Genomic DNA, 20,090 nt, shown 5'->3' on the forward strand with positions numbered 1-20,090 from the left:
AGTACAAAACATGCCATTTAAGATTTATAAATGTCAGAATGTAAGGTACTTCATTAAGTATCTATTACTTCAAGTATTGAAATTACAAGTAGTATTTTTTAAAATGCAAAAAACTTTCAGTTTCTACACAGCCTAAGAACTTTTGCCTTAATCAGTTTGACTGGGGTTAGTAGTTTAACCATAAACTTATAATACTTTTAGTACCTTCTCTTGTAGATAGGCAAACAGTTTCTTCCTGCATATTTGAAAAATTTATCCCAGCTATCTCTAATACTCAACAGAACAAAAAAAATACTTGCTTTTCAAAACCTTGGTTATATTACTTAACACTCCCAATTCAGATAATCATGCCTGTGCTGCATACAGTTCAAAGAATACGAATTCACTCTAAAGAGACAGAAAAGCGGTGTAGTTTTGGAACAGGATGAATTGATTTACGTAAAGTCGCTTTAAAACATGATTTAAATCAGCAAGTCAAAAGACCAATTAAAAAAATATTTTTTTAAATCAACTTTCCCATTGTATATTCTTGTTTTTTAAGAAAGGTGTATTGTCATAGGTTGACATAACAATTAAAACATGTCGACTCACAATTAAATACAGCTTTTACAGTACATGCGGTACATATGTTTCCTAAGTACACAAACTAGAGAGTAAGAGAGAGCGAATTATAGTAACATATTTGGATTGTTAGAAATCCTACATTTTAGTATGTTATAATAGTAAAGTACATATTTCTTATTCACTAAATTAGCTTTTTGTTCATCTTTGCATCAATCTGCATTAAGATGGCAACCTGAATTTAATTACACACACAAATGAGCACTTCAAGTTTAATAAACGAAACTTTAATGTTTTAGATGCATAAACATTTTCATTTTTTTTAAATCAAAACCATGGTGCACATCTATACCTAACTAATATATTAAAAACTAGTATTAACCGTTTATACTATTAGAAGTATGAACAGTGGTTAGTGAATTCAACCAACTATTTCAGGTCACCCTAGCAAAAATTTTCTAAAATGCCTAGAAATGTATTTGAGCTTAAGTTCCCACTTGCCTAATACTCTTTTAAAAACTGTCATTTTTTGATCTAGATGGTTCTGAAAATGTTTACTCTCTTTCTTCAAAGTTTTTACAACTCAGAAATCTCATCCTCCACCCCTTTTTATTTACAGAAAACAAGTTTTCCTGCTTTTTCAATTCCCAGTCAATTCCTTCGCTTTGAATGAACCAGTCCAGATGAAAAAAATATTTTCTGCACCCACAAAACAGGCTACTGCTGGTAAAAGATGGTTTAGCACTTCAACAAACTGGTTTCAGGTGCCTTGCTAATGACTTCTACCAGGTCAGTGGTGCGACTTGCTTCAGCAAACACGTAGTGCTCAAATTGTTCACCACTAGTCCTGAAATAGATTACAGTTGACATGACTGATGGGTGATTAAGATGCCCATATCTTCGCATTTTTCTCTTCGGCAGATAACACAAAGTACAAGGGTATGTGCCTAAGAATACTGGCAAGAAAATGAGGTGGAGTAAGCATTTGGTCCATCCGCTTCGCTGTTGGACATTTCTTGCTTTAAACTAGCAAATTGCCCGTCAAGAATGATGGGGGGGGGGGGTGGGAGGCAGGTGGGGACAGAGCGCTGCCACCCACCACCCGCTCCTAGAAGCAAGGGGGGCGGGGGCGGGTGTGTGTGAAGAAACTTGCCCTGTCGTTCCCTCCATCTGCTTCTGTCAGCACCTGCAGGGGTCAGGGACTCTTAGTATAGGCAGAGATACCCCTCCAGGCAGCACAGCACATTGTGGGGAAGCATGGGCTTGCCCAGGGCACCAAAGCTCAGGGCCCTGCACCAGGTTCTCAGCTGTGCCCAGGGCACCATGGCAATCAGTAAGCACAGGGCATAATGGGTGGGACACCCCTCGGTGCACTCAAACAGCTCCTCCTGGCACACCCAAGGGATTCTCAGCATGGGCATACTCATAACACAGGCCATGTGCAGGGAGAAGCCCTGCCCTGGGCCACCTCTCTGAAAAGGCCTGCCAGGGGGAGGGCCGAGGCATCACCAGCTCCATGTGATAGCGGGCAGGGAGCCAATTTACCACAGATCCTGGGTACCTGTACACACACGACCCCCGATCCGAGGTCAAGCAGCACACAGCCCCTTGGTGTAGTGCAGGACTGGGCAATTATTTTGGGCAGAGGGCTGCTTACTAAGTTTTGGCAAGTGATCGAGGGCCACATGACAGGCAGCCCAGGGCAGATAAATATTAATTTTTAAAAAAAATTTAGGGGCCCCATGGGCCGGATAGAATGTCCTGGCTGGCGTCATCCGGCTCCCAGGCTGCGTTTTGTCCACCCCGGTGTAGTGAATGTTATCCCTGAAATGTTGCAAACTCTCACAAAGAGCCTCTCTGTTCTTGCTCTGCAGGTACAGCAGCTACTTGGGGGAAAGGGGAGGGGGAGGGAAGAGGCACCAGCTGCTACCAGGGATGCAGTGTCAGGGACACTGGCCTCGGCGACCAGCACCCTCTGCATACGCCACCTCAGGGAATGTGCTGTGCTGGAGAGAAATAAAGGTTGTTGAATGGAAACTGTCTGGAGTTCATGTAATCTTGGGGGACCGCTGTGGCCCTGGGATTCACAGGCAGCAGCCCAGGGACCCTATTGCAAGAGGAGAAAGAGGTGGCCTACAGGTGCGTCACAGACACAGTTGCCTGTCTGCCACTGCTGTTACCTCATGGCTGCATCCAATGCCACACGTCTTCCCAGCAGTGGAAGGAACATGGCATAGTGTGTGGCTCCTGAGGCACAGAGCCCAGCAGCAGCACCTTCGCCCTGCACACAAATCCAGGGGGCAGATGGCCCGCATGCCTAACCCAGGGTGCACACAGTGGCAGAGTATCCTGCACCCGTGGAAAGGTCCAGGTCACCCCCTTTCCTGTGGCTGTGGCGGGCGGGTGGCCAGGTGGGGGCGCCCAGGGCCACCTGAGGTTGGCCCTGGTTTGCACAGCTCTGTGAGGGGACACTGCCTTGCCAAGGCAGGATGTCATACTCGGGGAGACTTTTGGCTCCAGGCTTGGCCTCCCTCGACACCAGGCACAGGGCAAGTGGGGCGGAGCTGCCCCCGCTGCAAGGGCCTGGCTACAGGAGATCCTGGAAACAGCAACCACAGCTACCCAAGCCTGCCTGAACCTTGGCCATGGTGCAATTTCCCTCAAGGGGCCAGGGCCAGGGTCAGAGCCCAGGGAGTCCCTGCTGCGGCTCCGGGGGCTCTGCCCCACTAGCACTGTGCCAGGCGAGCACAGGCCAAGCAGGGACCCCCACCCTGAGCCCAGCATCCTAACCAGGAGATGTTCCCTGGTGGGCAGGGAAGCTGTACCCCACCCCCGTGGAGTTGCACAGCCCAGGCCAGGCCCCACCTCCGGTGCTGCCGAGCACCCCCGCTGCAGCCCAAGTCTGCGGAGCCCCGCAGCAGCCCCCGCTCCCTGCCACAGTCCCTGCTCTCCTCCAGCTGCTGCCTTCCCAAGGGCCCAGCCAAGCCAGCCTACCTGCAGCACCTCCCCCATGTGCGCTTCTCCCCACACCTCTCTCTACCCCCTCTCTTCTCCCCACCCCGCATCACAACATGCTCAACAAAAAAAAATACACAAGAACAAAGGTAGTATATGAAGTTTTATTTATTGTCACCAGGTTTAGAATTTTTAGAAAACCTGGTATTTACTGTTTAAAAAAAAAAAAAGCAACATCTATGATTATTAACTATATTAGTATGCCAGCATTTCCCAACCTTTTCCATCCTACTTTTCCAGCACACTTACATAAATAAAAAAAAAACAACACTGCGGCACACCAGATGTGGAGCAGGGCAAGAGGGAGGGCATGCAGCCAGATGCAAAGCCATGGTACACTGGTTGGGAAACGCTGTAATATGCAGTGTGTCCTGCCGTGTACCCTCCACCCCAGTTTTGTTTTTCTGTTGTGCCTGCACTCCGGCACCTTACAGGGTACACACTGCGGTTTTTTCAGTACTCTGGCCAAAAATGTTGCCTACCCCTGACTTACACTGTCTTTTTTCCAATTTACAATTGTTTTATCAGTTAGGGTAGCCATATAAAACTATGTTTTATGATTACTAAATGTTTTGATGTTGTTTTAATACATAGTCGGTTACCTACGTGTATGAAAAAATTTGCTGGTGGTACTTAAGGCTGTACCATTTTAAATTGGTGGTACCCAGTCTGTCAAGAGTTTGGGAACCACTGGTCTAAACAGATTTAATTGCATGTGTAGATGCACCCTCTGTTGCACACACTGCTCCCTCTCCCTTTTCCACACAAGAAATATACAACTAAACAAGACTCCTTCTCCCTGTGACATAACCCAACACACCCTTCCCCCATACCCTCAAAACCCTGCCTTCTGTCCTTGCTCTGCACATATACCAGCAATCTATGTTTTCTGCTATTGTAACCCCCCCAGGCCCTGTGTGCTGCAGTATTTTAGTTGAGAGAGCTGGATAGAGCTCTTTAGAAATTAGTATTTATCTCTCTGTACATATGCAAAGGAACCAAGAAAGGCCATTTAACTGAGGTACCCAGAAACATTCAGACACAGGGGGCTGGTAGTTACTGAGCAGCTTCTTCCATGAGCTGGATAATAAACTTCCAATAAAAGAGTGCAGAATTATAACTATTCCCCATTTGAGATCTGAGCTAAATCAGAGCTCAGGTAGAAAGAATAAAACACATGTTTGATATAATCTATGTGGGACCAGTGGATAATCCTGATCAAGGAGTACACATGATGGTATCTGCTGGAGTCAAAGGCCAGGTTCCAACACCTGTGATGACTTTGATCCTTTGCATCCAATAGTATAGACCATGCATCCTTTATAGGGTTAACCATGGCACTCAATGTCCTATTGCTGTTCATGTGTCATATGGCATCTGTTCATCAGTGAGTGATGGTGGATATTGAAGCTATTCTACTGACAGGAGGTGCATTTTCTCTTGTGGCTCTACAGACCAATGTTAGACATGCAGGTCCTGTCACATCGGTCACAGGAGTACATGGCATTAAAGGCTACTGTACTGACAGGCTGTTTCCGTCAGTCACATTTCTGGTGTAATTTAAGTGACCATTTCTCATTGTGATGTTGGACTCCATGATTGAGAAAGGAGCACCACTTTGTCCCATCTCCTGCTAAGGCACCTCAAAGGTTTTGGTTAATTCCAAAAGCTTTCATATCCTGCTGCATGATATGAAGGCCTGCTGCTGTAAAAGTTGATATATGCTCAAGACATCCCACAAAGAGGGCCACACCCCCCACTACAGAGGGAGGTAAAAAACCCCAGTCCATACCAATCTGATTATGGGGTAAAACTCTTTCCTGACCCCAAATATGGTGATCAGTCTGACCCTGAACTGAGAGCCTGAGCCCTATGCAGCAACAAGCAAAGACCAGAAGCATGAGAAATACCGATAGTAGAACATAGGCACAGCTATGCGTAGCTCAACCCTGACTAGAGGCTGTCCCACCTCTTCTTGAACAGGTCCAGTGATGGAGAGCCCACAACGCCCCTAGGGCAGTCTCCAGTATTGCCCCAGTGCCAAAAAGCAAGAGACAGACTCTTAAAAAAACCCAAGAAATTCAGTATGTAAATCATAAGATGCTCCGTTTTCCCCAAAGCTCCTTGCACATGCGCCCTGAGCAGCACCCTCACCTGCTGCAGCCCTAGGTTCAGTGCTGACCTGGCAGGGCTCCCTGCACCCCCACCACAGCTGGGCCCCACTTGGGCTCCCAGGGACTTTGCAGCTGGTTCCAGTCTCATTGGGCTCCACCTCTGACCTGCCCCAAACTCAGCCCAGCCTTTGACGGCTGTACAAGTCTCACCTGAGATGCACCAGAAGAAAAAAAGTCCCATGACTTGAGAGTTCCATCACAATATCATGACTCAACAAAGATTTTACGGTAAAATTAAGTTGATCTGGCATCCCCGGGGTAAGGGGATTGCCAGTTATGTAAAAATTCCAGTTATCCGAAATAACCCGGGGGTTTTCAGATAATGCCGGGGGGGGGGCAGGAGCTGCATGCAGAGCAGGGCGGGTGAGGCGCAAGACAGAGCTGCAGACAGCTCATCCAGGGAGTGGTTCCTGCCACCGCACACATCCCGGGGGAGACATGGGAGGCACATGTCCCTCCCTTGGATCTGTGTACAGGGTAAGGGCAGGCTGCGTTCTCGGGGCTGCACCCTCTTCCTGGCAGGGAGGCTAGGCCGGGGCTGCGCTCAGGCCAGTGGCAGTGCTGGGAGGGAGAGCTATGGGGGAGTGAGGGGATAGGGCAAAGCCACCCCAAAATTCACCGCAGACACCCCCCCCCAAAGCACTGCCACTGCCTACTACCCTGAGCACAGTCCTGGCCTAGCCGCCCCTGCCAGGAAGAAGCTGGCACAACCTCAGCCCCAGGCATGCAGCCCACCATTGCCCCATGCACAAATCCTTAGGAGGCACATACCCCCCCCCGCCATACCGCTCCCAGGGGTGTGTGCAGGGCAGGAGCTGCCCCCTCCCCAGACAAGCTGCCTGAAGCTCCATCCCATGCCCCACCCCAGCTGGACAACGCCTGCCCCATCTCCACTACCTCCCTCACCATGGGGGCCTCAATCTGCCCCCCCCACACATGCACTCCTTCCCCACCACAGAATTACCGACTGGACACTGCTCTCCAAGCTGCCAGGCTGCATTCTTGGCTGTGTTCATGCTGCAGCTGCACACGTGCACGCAGCACTTATCGGCTACATTATCAGTCACATCAGCCCAAAAAAAAGCCAAGTGCCAACGTCAATTTTCCTTTTGCCAATACAATATGGGCCGATGTATTAAAGCACCAAGTTATAACATACTTCTTGGGTATTTTGCTATTTAACAACAAGATGGTTAATTCTTCCCATTTCTAGATTAGAAAACTGACAATGCTTAGGTTGAATTACATGTCTTAATTTTCCCTGAAACAGCCTTAAAGAGGTTTTTGTTGTTGTTCCTCCCTAGCAAATCCTGAGTGGCAACTATGAATTCAGTTAGCACTTTAAGTGGTAAGACAGGCTGCTTTTGGACCTGGTAATTACTTGTTTTCTCAACAGCCACAGGAATGAGTATGAGACATTTTAATTTGTCCTCCTTTCACTTAAGACCATTTGCAGATGCCCCCTTGAGACATCATACCACCACCAAAGTACAACCATTTCTAGAATGGTCATGAACCAAAACCACATCTTGCATTCTGTACTTTGGCTAAAACTATCTATGTTCCAAGTTCAATGACCTATTAATAAAAATCACAGATTAAGACCACAAGGGACCACTGTGATTACCAGGGATCCTGGTTTTCTCTGTTTAAACATTCTAAATACTCTAATAAAAAAAAAAATCCCAAATTCTTTGATTAAAAAACCCAAAATCTGCTTTTCCACAATTAAAATGAAACACTATATTATAGCTATCCATCTATCTATCTATAGATATAGATATAAATATATCTATAGATATATCAGTTGAACACAATATTTTATTGATATGTTTACAATTCTAAAGCAACTTGGAAGCCTACCAGTGCTCCAATCATTATAATAAATTTTAAACTCTTACATATTTTGGCACTTGATTTTGCCTGGTTTTGGTTTTTTTAACTCATGGAAAAATCAGAGCTCTTTCTGCCCACCTTTGCTCACCAGGACAGTCCAGCAGCAGCTGTCTCCCCACTGCTTTATGGTGCTGAGCAGCCCTGATATACTGGTGCCCTGCCCCGGACTCCCAAGTCACAACCCCACCCAGCCCTGCCAGTGCCCCTCACTCCTGACCCACAGTCGTCTCTCCCCTCCCCCACGCCCCTCATTCACAACCCGCAACCCCCCCCCCCCCCCCCCCGGGCATCCCTGCCAGTGGCCCTCATCCCCAACCCGCAACCCCCTGACCATCCCAGTGCCTCTCACTCCTGAACTGCAGCCCCCAGAGAGCAGCTGGGTCACCACATGCTGCCCTGTGCTAATGGCTGGGGCTGCAGTGCAGCACGGCACAGAGTACCAGCACCATGCTCCACAGCAGCACCGTGAAGCAGATCATGCTGGCCCAGGCCATGCTACAGGTAACCACCGCTCACGCAGGTTTCTAACCTGTGTACAGGACCTCCACCTGACACAGGAGGTACACGGTCCCACTAGGGGGAATGCCATACTGGATCTGGTATTGGCAACGGGGGATGACATGGTAGGGGACCTACAGATTGGTAGCCATCTGGGAGACAGTGATCACCTAATAATAGAATTCACCATAAGACGTCGAGTGGGTAAGGTAACTAGTAGGGTGAAAGTACTAGACTTTAGGAAAGCTGATTTCAATGAACTCAGGCGATTAGTCAAGGACACACTGCAGAGTAGGAGTTTTGAAATGATAGGAGCCCAAGAAGGGTGGCTGTGCCTTAACAAAACGATCCTTCGGGCACAAAGCGAGACGATCCCCATGCAGGGTAAAAGAGGGAAAGGGGCCAGGAGGCTTCCCTGGCTGATCACAGAAATCCAGGGCAGCCTAAGGGCCAAAAGGGGAGCACATAAAAAGTGGAAACAGGGAGAGATCACCAAAGACGAATATACCTCCTCTGCTCGTGCTTGTAGGGAGGCAGTTAGACGGGCCAAAGCTACCATGGAGCTGAGGATGGCATCCCAAGTAAAGGACAAAAAGAAATTGTTTTTTAGATATATAGGGAGTAAAAGGAAGGCCCAGGGAGGAATAGGACCCCTGCTAAATGGGCAGAAACAATTGGTGACAGACAGGGGGGACAAGGCTGAACTCCTCAACGAGTTCTTTGCCTCAGTGTTCCTAAGTGAGGGGCACGACAAGTCTCTCACTGGGGTTGTAGAGAGGCAGCAGCAAGGCGCCAGACTTCCATGTGTAGACCCTGAGTTGCTGCAGAGTCACTTGGAAGAACTGGATGCCTTTAAGTTGGCAGGCCCGGATAAGCTCCATCCGAGGGTGCTGAAGGCACTGGCTGACATCATTGCAGAGCCACTGGCGGGAATATTCGAACGCTCGTGGCGCACGGGCCAAGTCCCGGAGGACTGGAAAAGAGCTAACGTGGTCCCCATTTTCAAAAAGGGGAGGAAGGAGGACCCGGGCAACTATAGGCCAGTCAGTCTCACCTCCATCCTTGGTAAAGTCTTTGAAAAAATAATCAAGGCTCACATTTGTGAGAGCCCAGCAGGGCAAATTATGCTGAGGGGAAACCAGCACGGGTTCGTGGCAGGCAGACCATGCCTGACCAATCTAGTCTCTTTTTACGACCAGGTTATGAAATGCCTGGACACAGGAGGAGGGGTGGATGTCATATACTTAGACTTCAGGAAGGCCTTCGATACAGTATCCCACCCCATACTGGTGAACAAGTTAAGAGGCTGTGACTTGGATGACTACACAGTCCGGTGGGTGGCGAATTGGCTGGAGGGTCGCACCCAGAGAGCTGTAGTGGATGGGTCGGCTCCGACCTGGAAGGGTGTGGGCAGTGGGGTCCCGCAGGGCTCGGTCCTTGGACCGATACTCTTTAATGTCTTCATCAGCAACTTGGACGAGGGAGTCAAATGTACTCTGTCCAAGTTGCAGTTGACACAAAGCTATGGGGAGAAGTGGACACGCCGGAGGGCAGGGAACAGCTGCAAGCAGACCTGGACAGGTTAGACAAGTGGGCAGAAAACAACAGAATGCAGTTCAACAAGGAGAAATGCAAAGTGCTGCACCTAGGGAGGAAAAATGTCCAGCACACCTACAGCCTAGGGAATGACCTGCTGGGTGGCACAGAGGTGGAAAGGGATCTTGGAGTCCTAGTGGACTCCAAGATGAACACGAGTCGGCAGTGTGACGAAGCCATCAGAAAAGCCAATGGCACTTTATCGTGCATCAGCAGATGCGTGACTAATAGATCCAAGGAGGTGATACTTCCCCTCCATCGGGCGCTGGTCAGACCGCAGTTGGAGTACTGCATGCAATTCTGGGCACCACAATTCAAGAGGGATGCAGATAACCTGGAGAGGGTCCAGAGAAGGGCCACTCGTATGGTTAAGGGCCTGCAGACCAAGCCCTACGAGGAGAGACTAGAGAAACTGGACCTTTTCAGCCTCCGCAAGAGAAGGTTGAGAGGTGACCTTGTGGCTGCCTATAAGTTCATCACGGGGGCACAGAAGGGAATTGGTGAGGATTTATTCACCAAGGCGCCCCCGGGGGTTACAAGAAATAATGGCCACAAGCTAGCAGAGAGCAGATTTAGACTGGACATTAGGAAGAACTTCTTCACAGTTAGAGAGGCCAAGGTCTGGAACGGGCTCCCAAGGGAGGTGGTGCTCTCCCCTACCCTGGGGGTCTTCAAGAGGAGGTTGGATAACCATCTAGCTGGGGTCGTCTAGACACAGCACTCTTTCCTGCCTATGCAGGGGGTCGGACTCGATCTATTGAGGTCCCTTCCAACCCTAACATCTATGAATCTAACAGGAGGAGGACAAGGGGCTCCACACAGTCTCTGCCCTGCCCGGGCCAGTGTGTGACAGCTGCAGCAGCTCATGTGTGTGGTGATGAAGCAAGTCTGGCCCTAGCATGGGCTGGAGGAAGGAGAAGATGCCAGTGGAACCCTCCATTCTCACCAGCCCCAACCACCTCCTTCAAGGCTAGAAGGCTGCCAGCCTATAAGGGGAAAGGCCATGTTTTTCCATGGGAAATGGAAAACCTGGATGCCTAATGATTAGTGGCCTTCTGTGAGAGAGAGGCCACAGCATTTCCCTAAATTAATTCACATTTCAACTGGAACTACTGTTCTAATAGTTCATTATTTGCATCTTATTTTTAGCTTGAATTTGACTAGTTCCAACTTCCACCAATAGGATCTTGTTTTAGCTTTTGGCCACTGCATCATACAAGATGCTCATATTCAAATGGATTATATATTAGAAACCTCCTCAATTATTTCAGTTGCTTACAGCTTAGGCTTTCTTCCAGCTTCCTCCAATGTTTAAAGAGGTATTGAAAAAAAAATTCAACACTATCTGGACAGAGACCTGCAAAACCAGCTCTTTCAAAATTCTTATAGCTAAATTATCTGGACCTACTAATTACATTGCCTAAACATCTTCCTCCTATTGCTGTTAAAAATGGGCAAATATTTCACTACTGGAATATGGACTGCAACGTGACATACAGCATCTAGCTTCATTTGAGAAAAAGAACAAGTATTTATGGAACATCTGGTGGCCCTTCTACTCTGACAATTCTTGTCCTTTCCAACTAACAGACTATTGCCACAGTTGCATTCTTTCTGATCCCAATATATTTAAGCTTCTTATTACCCCAAACCAGAGGTTCCCAAGCTTTTTCTTACTGTGTACCCTCCTCCAGATTGACCAGCTTCCCACATACGTCTACCAGTGTACATTTTATATTTTAACCCCTTAAATACCAATTATTATAATGAAAATTAAAGCCACCCGTACACAATTTATCCCATGTACCCCCCAGACATGTCTTGCGTACTCCATGAATTATGCTCTGCCCACTAAATTAGAGAGCCATTAAGTACCTGATATTTTGCCTCTTCAGTGTGCAAGTACCATAACCATGATTTCTGAAAATTATTTCTTACGAAAAGCTCACAGTTTGTTTTCAAGCTGGTAAACTATCAGGGCCAGAGTATGTTCCTTTGCCTTATGCAGCATCCTGAACATTGGAGTGCATAAAATTAACTATGCAGTTCAAGAAGTGGTATTGACTAGTTCTGTGTGCGTCCCTGAACTACTTTTTCTCCCATGTAATACCATAGCAAATTAAGTTAATACAGTACAACCTCATTATAACAAATCTTGTTTAAAACAAACCCAAGCTTTGAACAATACCAAAAACAGGAACTATTCTTTTTTCAAATAATCCTATTCTAATGAGCACCTCTTTTAGTGAATTTTCTCCCAATGCCAACGTAGATCACTATAACAAGCATATACTGAACTTAATATTGAAGCATGAGAGTACATTTGTGTACATTCACTGAAGTTTGTGAACTGCCGAAATGCAATGTGCTGTGCATTCATATTAGATTTCTGACAACTTCCTCTCTTTATACTTTCAGCCCTACAATTTTCAGTATTTAGTACATTGGAAGTACAAAACAGCCCAAAGCTAAACAAGAAAACCTTTATAAAAATCAAGGGAGGGAGATTTTCAGATGCGAATTTTCTCTACTTCTCTGACCATCTCTTACTGTCCTCCCCTTGCATCTCTTAGCTGAGAAAGAAGTCTGTACAGACAAAAGAAAATAGCCAATTTAATAGTACCTCAGATTCTGCTAGTTGCGTTTTCGTATTCACATATACAGGATGACCATCACATGGTTCAATGCTCCAAAGGAAGGCCCATTTGGATGATACTAGTATTCCCTTATAGTACTAATTTCAATGCTAAGATAATATGTACTCATGCGATTCCCTAAGCCAATTCCTTACATTAGAAAAGAGAATCTTGGAATACAATAAGTGCATGGAAAATATGAACATATAGGGCACTTTAGATGTGTGTGCAACGCAGCGCCAGGCGCTTTTGAAAGCTGACACACCTGGCACTGCATCGTGTGCATTTGTGTAAGTGTCAAAATGCGAGTCAGCTCTGAGAAAATGGCGGCAGCATGCTTTTGAACTAACACAAAGGTGTTTTAATTCAAAAATACACCACCACCATTTTCCCAGCACCCACTTTCATTTAACCATTTATACAAATGCACATGATGCAGTTAGTGCTAGGCGCGTCAGCTCAAAGAGATCTGGATCTCCAGCACGTCACAGCACAAAAAGGTACATATATAAATGCCCACAGAGAAGACATACACAACCTAGTTACCATGGTAATTAACTTTCCTCTGATGTGACTTCTGTGCTTCCTCACATGGGAATATAACTAGCTTTATAATCCACAGGAATGTGCACTGAGGAAGGGCCACAGAACCACACAGCCAAATAAAGCATCAGATCTAAATGTTAAATTGAAAATGTGTTGTTGCACAAACACACATACAGAACTCCAAGCAGCAGACAAGCCTCTACAATGACACCATTAGAGGCTCATCAACAATTCCACTTTAACTTTAAGGAGTGATCCCCAAGACCCTCAGATGTATTCACCCTAAACTAATAATCTAACCTTTCAAAAAAAAATACCAGATGCATATCTTTCAGTAGAAATGGCATCCCCCTTAACATTTTTAAATTTTTTAAATTATAATTAAGGCATTTAGGGAAGTTACACTAATCAGTAAAAACTCAAAGCACTCTCAAATCCAGGATGTAGAGCCTGGTTTCTTCCTAGTAAGAGAAGAACCTGTTTTCTGGAAACAACATGTGAAGATTAACTGTTGGTTTAGGTGAAACTGATGCAAGAAATATAACTTTTGGATAAAGATGCAACCCGACTTTGTCCCTATGAAATACAGTGAAGGATCAATCGACTCTCACGGACTGTAACTCACACTATTACAAACAAGTAGCAAAGCTTAAGAGAGCTTTTATTTATAAAGCCTTTTCAATTTAGGGACAGGTGGATAGGACACCTATGGATGGATGATTTCCAGTTCCCCTTTAGAATATTCTGCACCATACGTGTCATTTATATTTGGAATATATTGACTGCCATTTACAGATTTTAATAGTGTCATCCCTAGAGTAGTGGTACCCAACTCATCTAACCCTGCAAGCTGGATGAGTGGCACCGGGCTGCTTTGCAGGCTGGATTTGGAGCACAGAGCTGCATTATCCGGCCCATAAGGTTGGAATTTGGCAGCAGCAGTGTAAATTGCTGCGGGTCCCAAAACCACAACAGCCCCTACTCCTCCTACCACCAAACTCCCAGTTCCGGGGGCCAGATGATATGGCTCTCTGCATTCTGAATCCAGCCCATGGGGCTCCATAGGGGTCTGGAAATTTGGTGGCAGGACAAGCAGCAATAGCATTAATTGCCATAGCTCTGAGAGCTGCGACAATTAATGCTGCTGCCAAATTTTCAGATCCACATGGAACCTGCAGGCCAGATTACACAGTTCTGTGAGCTAGATCGAGCCCACAGGCTGCATCTTAGTCATCCCTACCCTAAACTAATGGTTCTACAGTCCAAGATATAACCATTCAATTTCTGAAGTCCATAATGAATAGATATTTTCTGGACTGAGGTGGTGTCTCTAAAAGAATCCAGTCTCTGTGTACTGCCTTGGGACTCCTTGTATGGCTCCTTTTCTCAAAACTGGTTTATTTTACCTTTGAATAGTGTCACATACAATGAAATAGAAGGATAGGGAGGATTAGGAATTAGCTCAAAGTGGAATCAAGTCACACTTGCAAACTGGATTGCCTCGGATCACAAACTATTTCGAAAGCACACTCTTCAAAGAATTACATGCAGAGGATGTTATTCAAACAAAAACAAGATTTTTCTTCTGGGTTGTCATATCTGCAACATCCTCACATGCAAAACTTATTCCAAATTGCAGTATTTCAATCAATCTGTGCTCCTCAGCTGAGAAAGGAGGCTACGGTTGCCAACCCCCACCCCCATAAGCTTACTGTATAGAAAGATTAAATGTATCCAATCCAATGTGATCTGTTTCCAAAGAGATGGCATGGCAGGTGTGATAGAGATGGTCTGTGTTACAGCATAAGGGCAAAGTCTCATGCCCTTGGTGTATATTCACAGGATTTTGCCTCAGGTTCTAGATACACCAGAAAAACTGCATCAACTACTTGAAGGGGATCCACATCCATCATGGCTTATTAAAGCTAAGAGAGAACAATGAGCATAGTTTTGATTAGTGTAAGTAATTTTTCACTATGACAGGGCCAGCTGCTGTCCAGACTCTGTAATGGTGAGCAATTCATTTCATGTTCAAGTAGCTGCTCTAAGCAGGTTATCATCACCACAATCTCAAACTCCCTTTCTTAAAGAAAGTTATATAGAGTGGTAATGAAGCAACTCCAACCATTCTTCAATTCTAGCAACTTTTGATGCCCTTTATTCTGATTTTAAACCAAAGTATGGAACAGACTAGAACAGGGTCGGGCAAAATACCTACTATGGCAGCACACAGCTTCTGGGCAGGACTGCCAAAACTGCTGGGGAACCTGGTCAGCTTGCCTGGTGTCCCGCTCGCTCTGGGCACCAGGGATGCAGCAGGGGCAGGGGGAGGGGTTGCTGCAGCTGGGTAAAAGCGTGGGGCTGGGGCTGGCAGCAGTGCAGAGCCTGGAGCCCGTGCTGAGGGGAGCAGTGGGAGCACAGAGCTTGGGTGGCCTGGGCGTGGGTGGGAGGAAGGGTGGGGGGTGTGGGGAACCCCCCCCCCCCCACACACACACACACACACACACACACACACACTCCCCCACCATGGCGCACAGCCCCTCAGCAGCAGCAGCAGGTGGCTTTCAGGGCCCACATAGGCACTACTACCTGGTGGCAAGGAGCACACCCAGGCCAACCTCAATATTGCATTTGAGTTATTATGCAATCCCCTCTATCCAGAATACACAAACACAAATCACGACAAAAATACTTTTTGTAATAAAATGAAAATGTCATAGTAGGTGTTAACTTTTAGCGTAGGATTGGTTTTTTTCTGGTTCCAAGATGGCAACCCTCCTCTCCCAAAGGGAGTACTTCCAGGGGGCAAGGGGAGGGACTTCTGGTGGCAAAGGTCAGGGGTTAGGGGTGGAACTTCTGGTCCCAAGATGGCAACCAGGGGGCAGGGCACCTGTCAAGGGGAGGGGCTACCCTTGTAGCTCTCAACAGCTCACCAAAACTCATTACGCAGCCCTCCAGCCAAAATAACTGCCCAGCCTGGACTAGAATGAAGTCAAAAGGTGGCTGAGTTTCTGTCTCTTATACCAACTCAACCCAGCCAAAGTATTGTCAATATGTTTACTTTCTTTTTCAAGATATCCCAGAAAGTATTGCAAGACAACCACTTATCCAGTTGAGCAATCTACGTACTTATACAACATACACTGTTATGGTAGATTAAACTTTGATTACTAAGGTAATGGGAAATTTGAGAGAAAGTGATCCAGGGATCCTGGTTCTCTCCCATTTGAAAAAATCCCCAATTTTCAGTTAAAAAAAACAAACAAATCAAATCCACATTTTTCCATAACATTTCATTTTAATTATGGAAAAATGTGGATTTGGGGTGGGTTTGTTTTTTTTTTTTAAACCAAAAACCAGGATCCCTGGTGATCACAATATGATAGAATTGATGCTTCTAAGACTATGAAAGCATGAAGTCAGTAAGACTTAGACACCAATTTCAGAAGGGAGGATTTCAGCTAACTCGGGAAAATATCAGTTAAGGTGTCATGGGAAGACAGACTGAAGGATAATGGGACTCAGGAAGGCTGACAGCTTCTAACGGGCACACTACTGATAACCCCTACCAACACTGGTCCCAGTCTCCCCTGGCTCACTGGCACAGGTCCAGGTCCCTTCACACACATTCTCCACATCAATGGGGTACAGCAATTTAAAACAACACATGAACAGGAACAAACCAGGCTTCCTCAACACCAAGCTCTAATTCTGCAGCAAAAAATGGTGGTCCCCAAGTCATGATAGATATAAGAGATTTTGTCTGCAAATAAGTGGCACATATTACAGAGGACTGAAGACATCTCAATTTCTAGGCAGGAACAAGGTGGACAAACCAGGCCATTTACCACCCTGAACAGTTTCACTGGACAACAATGCAGAAAGATCTATGCCACAATCAGTCAGATACAGCACAAGTCAAGAGGCCTACATTCCTGCTTAAGCTGCCTGTTCCCTTGCATATCATAATGGTTACCACCAAAACGGTGGACACACAGGTGCACTGTGTCTATGGCAGGGGTGGGCCATTATCTTGGGTGGAGGGCCGCTTAATGAGTTTTGGTGAGCTGTCAAGGGCTGCATGGGTAGCCCCACACCTTAACAGCCATCTTGGGACCAGAAGTCCCACACCTAACCCCTGAACTTTGCCACCAAAAATCCCTGCCCTTACCCCCTGGAAATACTGCTGGGTGGCGAGGGGAGGCTTGCCATCTTAGAACCAGAAAAAAAGCCAAATCATACACTAAAAGTCAAAAACCTACTATAACATACTTTAATTTTATAACAAAAAATACTTTTGTCATGTTTTCTGTTTGTGTACTGTATACAGAGCTGATTGCATAATAGCTCAAAAATAAATTCTTAGTTATAATCGGAGCTCATGTATCAAGGGAAGCCCAGAATGTGCCACATTTCATGGGTTGGCTCAGTTATCATCCAAGATAGCCTTCTGGTTGACATGGATGCTAGGAAGTCCTGCTCTAGCCCTAAGAGCCAACCCCAGAATGGAGGCTGATATCCCCTGAAAAAATCCCTGACACCACCTCCAAATGAACTCAACTAGTTCAGTCAGGGAATCAGGTGTTCAGTATACCAGCAAGAATCCCCAAAATATCCTCAACTTTGAGAGCAAGGCAGACACTCTAAGCTGAAAACATTTGGCAAGGGATACCTCCAATGGGCCACATGTTCACTGAAGACCCCTGCCACGCCACCCGCCCTGTCCTTCAATCCTAGGCTGATGCTGCACCAAGTATTCAGATAGAACTATCTGGGCAATCACCAGCCCAGAACAGCCAGAGGAGAAAGACAGGAAAACAGGCACCAGGTGCCTTCCTCTGATGACACGGTCTTCCCTGCCTGTCGCATTTCCCTCTGCCCAGCACAATCCCAATAGGCACAGTTGCTGCCCCTAACATATGGTGGATTCTCCTAGGCCCCTGGGGCTGACAGACCACACTAATCCATGGGTTTTCTGCAAGGTGGGGGGAGGGGAGGGGGTTGAGGAGGAGGATCCAAGCCTGACACATCTGGACATTCACTGAGCAGAGACAAGCCAAGGTAAATTAAGCCCCGCTCTCTCCCCCCCATCCCTCATCCAAGGGAATCTTATCCACACACACCCCCAAGCCAGGACCCTCTTCCCCTAACATACTGCCAAGCCATGCTCCAACCCCCCACCACCACAGTGACTGTGCCTATTTCCTTGACTTCCCTCCCCCTCTCCTGTCTCCTACCTAAGGGAGTTCCCTCTCCCCTTCTCTAGCCTCCAACCCAAGCTGGGCTCTCCCTGGATGGAGAGAGGCTGTGTCCGTCTCTCATTCCTCCCTTCCCTTCCTTTCTCTTGTACCAGGAAGTCCCCTCCCACCTCTCCAACATAGTGCACTGCAGAAAAAGACCAACTTACATTTTATAAAAAAAAGGTAGAAGATAGCTTAAGTGGAAATCTGAACACAGGTTGAATTTGGTCAGAACAATAAAAGACACTCTTTGAACTGCTGTCTGGAGACCAAAGAATAAGCCAATGAGGAAGGCACTACAACAATCAAAGTGAAAAACAAGTCAAGGTCCAGATCCTGAAAACGAGTAAAAAGGAAAACTGAGGAGTTGGGGATAGGATCCAAGATAAGGTTTTCTTCTCCCCATTCTACATGGGGAGGAGTGGGGGGAACCCTTTGTCCTAGATCTGAATGCAAGGCAGCAGGGGAGCAGGCAGCTGCTGCAGCTCTGACCCAAGTCTCACTTGGGGTGGCAGCTGGAGTTGCAACCTGACCCCCACACCCACCCATCTGACTAGGCTGGGGCCTAAGCAACCATGTGCTCCATGCCTTGGGCTGGACGGACGGGGCAGAGAACCATGGGGTAGGCAGCAGGGAGGCAATACAACAGGGCACAGCCCAACTGACTCCTCCACTGCAGCAGTTGGGACATGAATTTAAGACGACCCCCCCCCAGTAATTAGGCTTTTTATATAGAAAATGATAACAAATTTATAAGTTTTCCATGTATATAACGTAATTACTGTGGGGGGGGGGGAGGCATATTAAATTGAGTCATCTTGGATTCAGGTAAACATGGTATTGAGGAAACAGACAAAAGGGAAGCTCTCACACATTACATGTTTACATTAAATCCAGCACTAATGCAAAAACAACCCTTACAAATCAATGAAACAGCAGTTTTTGAAATTAACTCACTGTGTATATGCTCTGATGTCTCTATTTACTTATTAAATAGAAAACCATATGCTGAACAGTTTACAACCAGTACTACCTAGGGTACTGCATCAGCCTGAGTTGCCTTCAGATCTTTTCAAGGATGCCGCAGAGTGCCACTGTTCGGTGTGCAAACAATTCACAAGATAAATCCAAAAGTTACAAGTAGGAATCCAGAGTGTCAAAAGCATTCTGACCTGTTGTATTTTTTCTGAGTTATTTCCAACACAATATTTTCTCTCTTTTTCTGTAGTATAAAAAAAAGAAAACTAAGAGCTGGCATTTTCTGAAAGCTGCCTTGTGTCTAGCAAGATGTTTTAAACCTAGAAACATCAAGAACCACTGGTCTAGATTAAGGAAGTAAGCCACAGTGGCTTTCATGAAACAGTGGCTTTAAATAACAGACTTAAAATAGTTTATAAAGGCCCAGTCTTTGCACTTGTTTAAGGCATGATTTTAAAATTGTTTGTTAGATGAGTGCAGTACATTGGCAGTCCTATCACCAGCAAATGTAGAGATACAAGCTACAATGATAAACTTTTGGTTTAGAGCAATGAATTTCTTCACACAGTTACAGTAACTTAAGGCAATCAGTTTAAGTGAAACCAGCATAACATTTATAGATAAATAAAAATTAAGTTGTAAAAGTATTCTTGTTTATCAACAAGATTTCAATGAAACCACTTTTTCTTTAAGTAGTATTCTAAGAAAAAAAGAAATAGGAGTGAGCATTCCTATGGCAGAGCTAAACTGAACCAAAAATTGAGAAATTTTAGCTATCCAACCTGTAACAGAATTAAAAGAATAAGTCCACAAATGTAAAGTCTATAAAACATTTTAACAGAGAAGGGTCACACAGTATTCCCCTTCCCTATTTGTGATTGCAGATTCAGCTTTTCTTGAATGCCATCATTGATATGTGTAAGTGAAGTCTCTTATGTGGCATGTGAGGG

General features: G+C 46.1%; 1 protein-coding gene across 1 annotated transcript in view; it reads right to left on the reverse strand.

Moving 5' to 3' along the window:
• Positions 1–20,090, reverse strand: part of RHOA (ras homolog family member A) — an 84,412-nt gene that overhangs the window by 63,419 nt on the left and 903 nt on the right. The window lies entirely within an intron of this gene.

This window comes from Alligator mississippiensis, chromosome 12 (genome assembly GCF_030867095.1).
Source record: "Alligator mississippiensis isolate rAllMis1 chromosome 12, rAllMis1, whole genome shotgun sequence".
Taxonomy (NCBI): domain Eukaryota; kingdom Metazoa; phylum Chordata; order Crocodylia; family Alligatoridae; genus Alligator; species Alligator mississippiensis.